The sequence below is a fragment of the Triticum aestivum genome, chromosome 7D, assembly GCF_018294505.1.
Source record: "Triticum aestivum cultivar Chinese Spring chromosome 7D, IWGSC CS RefSeq v2.1, whole genome shotgun sequence".
In the NCBI taxonomy this organism is placed as follows: Eukaryota; Viridiplantae; Streptophyta; class Magnoliopsida; order Poales; family Poaceae; genus Triticum; species Triticum aestivum.
The window spans coordinates 116,238,610-116,248,015 of NC_057814.1; positions in this window are offsets into that span (position 1 = coordinate 116,238,610).

Sequence of the window (9,406 nt, forward strand, 5' to 3'; positions counted from 1 at the left end):
GCAAATCATGAACATATTGCAAACCCTATAGCGGGGATCCCTCACGCTTGCGCGACACGGAGAGCACCATAGGACAGCACCAATAATAAAACATGCAACTCAAACCAATCTTGATCATCAAATAACCCAAAGGACAAAACGGATCTACTCAAACATCATAGGATAGCCATACATCATTGGGAAATAATATATAGCGTTGAGCACCATGTTTAAGTAGAGATTACAGCAGGTAAGAGAGAGGTTACACCGCTGCATAGAGGGGGGAAGAGTTGGTGATGATGGCGGTGAAGTTGTTGGTGAAGATTGCGGCGATGATGATGGCCACGACAGCGTTCCGGCGCCACCGGAAGAGAAGGTGAGAGGAGGCCCCTTCATCTTCTTCTTCCTTGACCTCCTCCCTAGATAGGAGAAGGGTTTACCCACTGGTCCTTGGCCTCCATGGCGTGGGAGGGGTGAGAGCCCCTTCGAGATTGGATCTGTCTGTCTGTTTCTCTCCGTTTCTGTGTTCTCGTCTGCTGCGCTTTCACCGTTTCTTTTATATTCGGAGATCCGTAACTCCGATTGGGTTGAATCTTTCGCCCAGATTTTTCTCATAAAATTAGCTTTCTTGCGGCAAAAGAAGAGTGTCAACCGCCATACGGGGTGCCCACGAGGGTCCAGGGCACGCCTGCCCCCGTGGGGTGCGCCCCCCTGCCTCGTGCCCCCTCGGGCACCATCTCGCGTTGATTTTACTTCCCAAAAATCATAAATATTCCAAAATAATTCTCCGTCCGTTTTTATCCCGTTTGGACTCCGTTTGATATTGGGTTTCTTCGGAACATAAAACATGCAACAAACAGGAACTGGCACTGGGCACTGGATCACTATGTTAGTCCCAAAAATAATATAAAAAGTTGCCAAAAGTATATGAAAATTGAATAATATTGGCATGGAACAATCAAAAATTATAGATACGACGGAGACCTATCAGCATCCCCAAGCTTAATTCCTGCTCGTCCTCGAGTAGGTAAATGATAAAAAAGATAATTTTTGATGTGGAATGCTACCTAGCATAATCTTGATCATATGTCTAATCATGGCATGAATATTAAGACACGAGTGATTCAAAGCAATAGTCTATCATTTGACATAAAAACAATAATACTTCAAGCCGACTAATAAAGCAATCATGTCTTTTCAAAATAACATGGCCAAAGGAAGTTATCCCTACAAAATCATATAGTCTGGCTATGATCCATCTTCACCACACAAAATATTCATATCATGCACAACCCCAATGACAAGCCAGGCAATTGTTTCATACTTTTGACGTTCTCAAACCTTTTCAACTTTCACGCAATACATGAGCGTGAGGCATGGACATAGCACTATAGGTGGAATAGAATATGATGGTGGAGATTGTGTGGACAAGACAAAAAGGGAGAAAGTCTCACGTCAATGCGGCTAATCAATGGGCTATGGAGATGCCCATCAATTGATGTCAATGCGAGGAGTAGGGATTGCCATGCAACAGATGCACAAACAGCTATATGTATGAAAGCTCAAACTAAAACTAAGTGGGTGTGCATCCAACTTGCTTGCTCATGAAGACCTCGGGCATTTGAGGAAGCCCATCATCGGAATATACAAGCCATGTTCTATAATGAAAATTCCCACTAGTATATGAAAGTGATAACTCAAGAGTCTCTCTATATGAAGAACATGGTGCTACTCTGAAGCACAAGTGTGGTAAAAGGATAGTAACATTGCCCCTTCTCTCTTGTTCTCTTTTTTTAATTTTATTTTTCTCTTTTTTTTATTTTTTTGGTGGGCTTCTTTGGCCTCTTTTTTTGGGCTTCTTTGGCCTCTTTTATTTTGATAACCTCACATGGGACAATGTTCTAATAATGATGATCATCACACTTTTATTTACTTACAACTCAATATTACAACTCGATATCTAGAACAAAGATATGACTCTATATGAATGCCTCCGGCGGTGTACCGGGATGTGCAATGATCTAGCGTAGCAATGCCATCAAAAAACGGACAAGCCATGAAAACATCATGCTAGCTATCTTATGATCATGCAAAGCAATATGACAATGAATGCTCAAGTCATGTATATGATGATGATGGAAGTTGCATGGCAATATATCTCGGAATGGCTATGGAAATGCCATAATAGGTAGGTATGGTGGCTGTTTTGAGGAAGATATAATGAGGCTTATGTTTGATAGAGCATATCATATCACGGGGTTTGGATGCACCGGCGAAGTTTGCACCAACTCTCGAGGTGAGAAAGGGCAATGCACGGTACCGAAGAGGCTAGCAATGATGGAAGGGTGAGAGTGCGTATAATCCATTGACTCAACATTAGTCATAAAGAACTCACATACTTATTGCAAAAATCTATTAGTCATCGAAACAAAGTACTACGCGCATGCTCCTAGGGGGATAGATTGGTAGGAAAAGACCATCGCTCGTCCCCGACCGCCACTCATAAGGAAGACAATCAATAAATAAACCATGCCCCGACTTCATCACATAACGGTTCACCATACGTGCATGCTATGGGAATCACAAACTTCAACACAAGTATTTCTACAATCCACAACTACCCACAAGCATGGCTCTAATGTCACCATCTTTATATTGCAAAACTATTGCAAGGAATCAAACATATCATATTCAGTGATCTACAAGTTTTATGTAGGATTTTATGACTAACCATGTGAATGACCAATTCCCGTCATCTCTCTAAATAGATATAAGTGAAGAAAGAGAGTTTAATTCTTTCTACAAAAGATATGCCCACGCTCTAACAAATATAAGTGAAGCAAAAGAGCATTATACAAATGGCGGTTTTCTATGTGAAGAGAAACAGGCAATCCAAACTTCAAATGATATAAGTGAAGCACATGAAGCATTCTATAAAGCCATACTCAAAAGATACAAGTGAAGTGCAATGAGCATTCTATAAATCAACCAAGGACTATCTCATACCATCATGGTGCATAAAATAAAAATGAAAACTAAATGCAAAAGATGCTCCAAGATTTGCACATATCACATGAATGAAATGAATCCGAGAACATACCGATACTTGTTGAAGAAAGAGGGGATGCCTTCCGGGGCATCCCCAAGCTTAGACACTTGAGTCTCCTTGAATATTTACTTGGGGTGCCTTGGGCATCCCCAAGCTTGAGCTCGTGCCTCTCCTTCTTCTCCTCACATCGAGACCTTCTCGATCATCGAACACTTCATCCACACAAAACTTCACCAGAAAACTCGGTAGGATCCGTTAGTATAATAAAGCAAATCACTACTCTAAGTACTGTTGCAAACCAATTCATATTTTGTTTTGGCATTGTAGCTACTGTAATATAACTTTTTCATGGCTTAATCCACTGATATAAATTGATAGTTTCATCAAAACAAGCAAACTATGCATCAAAAACAGGATCTGTCTAAAACAGAACAGTATGTAATAATCTGAACCTTAACCATACTTCTAGTACTTGAAAATTTCTGCCAAAATTAGGAAAAATAAAAAATTTGTATAGAAAGACAGTGCAAAAAGAATCAGAACCATTTGACGTTCTAGTAAAAAAATGTAAAATCGCGCACTACAACCAAAGTTTCTGTCCTGCACCGTACAAACCAATAAGCATTGTAAACATCATAAAGGCAAACCTTGGCACATTATTTCTATAATACAATGGAATTGTACGAGGGGATAATTATTTTTGTTGAAAAGTTTCTGTAATCAAGATTCACAAAGTTTCCGTGAGCGTGAACAAAGTTCATGGCTAGCTCCCACTTCAACAATGCTTGTCTTTCTCACTTTCGCTTTTCTTTTTGAAAAACTTTTGGGTTCCACTCTTTATTTTTTTTATTTTTAAACTATATAACAGCACTCAACAGAAATAAATGACTCTCTAAAACTTCCGGGTTGTCTCCCTGGCAGCGCTTTCTTTAAAGCCATTAAGCTAGGCATATAGTGCTCAAGTAGTGAATCCACCCGGATCCCAAGGTATATCAAAGCCAATTTGAATCAACAATGATTTGTAATTTAGTAGTGAGCACAAAGTAACATACATCATGTAATGACGAAGTCTAACTCTCTTCCTATGCATCGGCATGTCATAAAAGAACAATTCATGCACACATAGTAAAGACCAATGCATAGTATAAACAGTTAATTTCTTGCAATTTTATCATATGGGAAACATAGAGAGGTGGAGATATATTTCTTCTCTCATAATAATTGCAAGTAGGAGCAGCAAGCACATGCATATTATATCTATCAAAATCATCATGTGCAACGGTAAAAGGCAACCCATCAATATAATCCTTAATAAGGGCAAACTTCTCCGATATAGTGTAATTTGGAGAATTCACACTACTAGGAAAAGGGCTATAGCTAATATGGACATTAATGGCGGACCATATATGTGGTGCGCCACTTCTATATAGCAGTGGCGCACCATGTGTAGGTGCGCCATTAGTGTCCATACCACTAATGGCGCACCACTCCCACGGTGCGCCACTACTAACAATTTTTTTTCCAAAACTAGTAATGGCGCACCAGGGCATAGTGCGCCATTACTAGTTTTAACTAGTAATGGCGCACCACACGCTCTGTGCGCCACTACTAACAAAGTTTTTACTTCTTTTTTCAAAACTAGTAATGGCGCACCAGTGTATAGTGCGCCATTACTAGTTCAAACTAGTAATGGCGCACCACAACCACGGTGCGCCACTACTAACAATTTTTTTATTTGCAAAACTAGTAATGGCGCACCACGTAACAGGTGCGCCATTAGTAACCATTGTTACTAATGGTGCATTCTTAGGTGGTGCGCTATTAGTAACCTGAGAGCAGCTAGATATTTTGGACATCCACCTACCACACTCACTTTCCCCACTTCATTCTCTCCACCTCCTCCTCCAAGCTTGTCTCGGCTGCCTCCTCCTCCTCACCTCATTTGCACCATAGATTCACCCAAATTAAGTGGTTAAATTACCTTTTTTGATAGGTAAGTAAGGGGAAAGCTTTCTTTATGTTGTAGATCTACTATTTTCTCCCTCCAACAACGTGCACATGCACTTTTTATGGCCTAGATCTACGTATGTTTGTGGTGTTGCATATGTTTGTTTTTGCAGGTACCGGTATTTAAAATGCGATAGTTGCCAATATTTTGCCGGAATGTTGATTCATTTCCGTTTCGGCGAGAATTTGGCACTATGCATTCTTTTTGGTCCTATTTTTAGGCAAAGTCATGCCAAATTTTTTTGGGTTCTAAAATATCGTTTTGCTCTACCCCCCAGGCGACCATGGTCCACACGATGACCGAAGGCATCATGAATAGGTTTTTGAGCTCCGCGAAGGCCGAGATGCTTCAAAAGAACGTGATGGAGATAAGATGTCCGTGTCGAAGATGCAAGCTGAAGAGCCTTATGGACCCGGATTCCGTACAAGTGCGGGACCACCTGCTCTTGCGCGGTTTCATGGATGGCTATCGGTGGCAAGGTGATGAAGATGATTATGAAGTCGTCCATGGGGGCCGGGCAAGAAATGAGGAAGGGCAGCAAGACAAACGCGGCGAGGGCGGGCGAGAAGACGAAGAATCTCTAGAACATGATCACGAAGTAGATGCAGTACACAGTCATCATGTAGAAGATGCCGGACATGATGATGAGGAAGATGCCGGAGCAGACGAAAGGCATGATCATGAAGATTAAGATGCCGGAGCAGACGACGATGGACCATCGATGGGCTGGGTGCAGGACCCTCATATTCAAGAGCTGCTTCTCAAGCAGACAGATAACGCAAGAGCTGCCACCCGAGAGAAAGCCAAGCTGGATCAACTGGAGATAGACGCGGTTACTCCATTGTATGAAGGATGCAGGCCCGAGGATACCCGCCTAAAAGTAACGCTCATGGCTCTGGTGATGAAGTTAAAACACAAAATGACCGACGCATGCTTCGACGAGAACATGTTATTCTGGCACGAACGTCTTCCCAGGGGGAACAAGTGCCCGACCAGTTTCGAGGAGGCGAAGAAAATCGTGTGTCCTCTGGATTTACCGCACGTGAAATACCATGTGTGCATGAACAATTGCATCATTTATCGGGACGAGCACGCGGAGTCTACCATATGTCCGGTGTGCGGCGTCACTCGATACAAGAAGAGGAAGAAAGCTCCTCGAAAAGTGGTGTGGTACTTTCCGATCACTCCTCGTCTGCAGCGGTATTTCGCAGACCCTAAGCTAGCAAAGCTCCTACGTTGGCACGCGGATAGGGAGGAGAAGAAGCGAGAAGATGACGGAAATGATCCGGAGATAAATAAAAAAGACAAGATGCTGAGTCACCCTAAGGATGCGAGCCAGTGGCAAGCGTTGAACTTCGAACACCCAGAATTTGGGGACGATCCAAGGAACATCGTGCTGGGCGCGAGCACCGATGGAGTCAATCCGTTGGGCAGCCAGAGAAGCACACATAGCACCTGGCCTGTGTTTGTGTGGATGTACAACCTTCCCCCCTGGTTGTGCATGAAGAGGAAGTACATTCACATGAGTATGCTAATTGAAGGGCCGAAACAACCAGGGAACAACATCAATCTGTATCTAGGGCTGCTGAAAGAGGAGCTAGACACGCTGTGGAAAACGCCAGCCAATACGTGGGATGCCGCAGAGAAATAATTTTTCCCTATGAGAGCCGCACTGCTCACGATGGTGCACGACTATCTCGGTTATGGATATGTCGCGGGGCAGGTGGTCCACGGATTTTCTGGATGCGTGAGGTGCATGGATGACACAACGTATCGCCAGCTAGATAGAGATCCCAGGTCTTCGAAAACCGTGTTCATGGGACATCGAAGGTGGCTTCGCGACGATGACTCATGGAGAAAACGCAGGATTTGTTCGATGGTGGAACCCAACCCCGAAGACGCCCGCGTACGAGGAGCGGCGAGGAAATAGTGAGCTGTTGAAAAATTGGAAAGATTGCCCACTGCCGGGAAAGAAGCAAAAGGCGCTAGAGCCGGGAAAGAAGTGAAAGGCACCAGAGCCACAGCTGAAGGTATGGAAAACGAGGTCTGTTTTCTGGGACTTGCGGTACTGGAAGATCCTCCGTGTGCCTCACAGCCTTGATGTCATGCATATCACGAAGAACGTGTGCGAGAGTCTGCTTGGTACCCTGCTCAACATGCCAGAGAGGACCAAAGATGGGCCGAAAGCAAGGGCAGACTTGAAATCAATGGGCATCAGGGAGGAGCTTCACGCTAATGATGATGATGATGATGAGGCGAAGCAGGACACGGAAATTCGTCGCAAAGGGAAAAAGGCCAAGAAGACCGGAAATGACTACCCTCCCGCGTGCTTCACTCTAAGTCAGGAGGAGATCGAGCAGTTTTTCACCTGCCTCGTAGGAGTAAAACTTCCTTACGGTTACGCGGGGAAGATAAGCAGATACCTAGACTCAGCGAAGCAGAAGTTCAGCGGGATGAAGTCTCACGACTGTCACGTGCTGATGATGCAGATACTTCCAGTTGCAATCCGTGGGATCATGGACGCGCACGTTCGTGAAACGCTATTTGGCCTATGCAACTTTTTCAACGTCATCTCTCAGAAGTCGGTTGGTGTGAGGCAACTCAGAAGCCTACAGGAAGAGATCGTGGTGATACTATGCGAGCTTGAGATGTACTTCCCGCCCGCATTCTTCGATGTTATGGTGCATCTGCTGGTCCATATTGTGGAGGATATCATCCAACTCGGGTCGACATTCCTGCACGGCATGATGCCATTCGAAAGGATGAATGGTGTCATCAAAGGATACGTTCGCAACATGTCACGTCCAGAGGGAAGCATAGCCAGGGCTTTCTGACCGAAGAGTGCATCTCCTACCGCACGAATTATCTATGCATCGAGAACCCCGTTGGTCTGCCCGTCAACAGGCACCTCGGCAGGCTCGCTGGATGGGGTCACCATGATGGTCGCCGCGAAATGCATGTCGACTTCAAGGGTCGACTCACCGACTTTGAAAGAGAAAACCTAATCGCCCTACAACACATAGACGTGGTCGATCCTTGGGTGGTAGAGCACAAAACCTTTATTGAGAAGACGTACAATGACCGAGGCTAACAGAGGACGGACGGAGATATAATCAAAGTGCATAACTCATGTTTCACGCGTTGGTTCAAGGAGAAGCTTCTGTCGTACCCTTTACATGAGGATTCTTCCGCGGAAGAAAAACTCATATTCGCCTTGTCATAGGGCGCCGAGCACAACCTGATGACCTATGAGGAGTACGATATCAACGGCTACACATTCTACACCGATGACAAGGACATGAAGAGCGATGGTTATCAGAACTCCGGGGTAACGATGGAATCCTACACCGGTAACGACAAGGACAGATACTACAGAAGGATCGGGGAGATCTGGGAGCTGAGCTACGCTGGAGAGAAGGTCCCGATGTTCCGTGTCAGATGGGCCAAGAGCGTCCTAAAAGAAGACCGGTATTTCACCACCATGGTTATACCCGAAGCCAAATCCAAGACCGCGGGCGCAAACATCACCGTGAAAAATGAGCCATGGGTACATGCTTCCCAAGTGGACCAATGCTTCTTCATTACTGACCCGTCAAAGCCCAGTCGTGTTATCGTGAGGAGAGGTAAAAGGAAGATCATCGGAATGGATGGAGTCGCCAATGAACAAGACTTCGACAAGTACGGCGACCCGAAGATGGAACATGACGACGACGATGAAGTGCCATACACCACCAGAAGAAGCAGGACCACCCTACCTAAAGGACGTCCGTTCAACAGAAGAACTCCATTTGCGAAAAAAGAAGGGCAAGAAGATTGTGAAAAGATAGCTAGCTAAGATCGATTGTATTTAAATTGTAGTCTTTATTTCTTAATTATATTTCGACATATTGAAATGATATTTCTTCTGTTCTAGTCCTCACGAATATTTATTTATGTTTATTCTGGTATTGAATTTCTAACTCACAAAAAGTATTGAATTTTTTAATATTTTTTGAGCTCATGAATATTTTTAAATTTCATGGGCACTTTTTGAATTCATGTATAGTTTTTCAAATTTGATGATATTTTTCATATTCATAAATGTTTTACCAATTCACAAATGAATGCAACTAAAAATCCAAAAAAAATTGATGATATTTTCAAATAACAAATTTGATGATATTTTTTCATATTCATAGATATTTTCAAATAACAAATTTGATGATATTTTTTACATTCATAAATGTTTTCAAATTTGATCGTCATTTTCTAAAAATATATTAGATGCAACTAAAAATCCAAAAAAAAGTTAGTTATTTTTGAACTCATGAATATTTTTAAATTTCATGGGCACTTTTTGAATTCATGAATATTTTTTCAAATTTGATGAT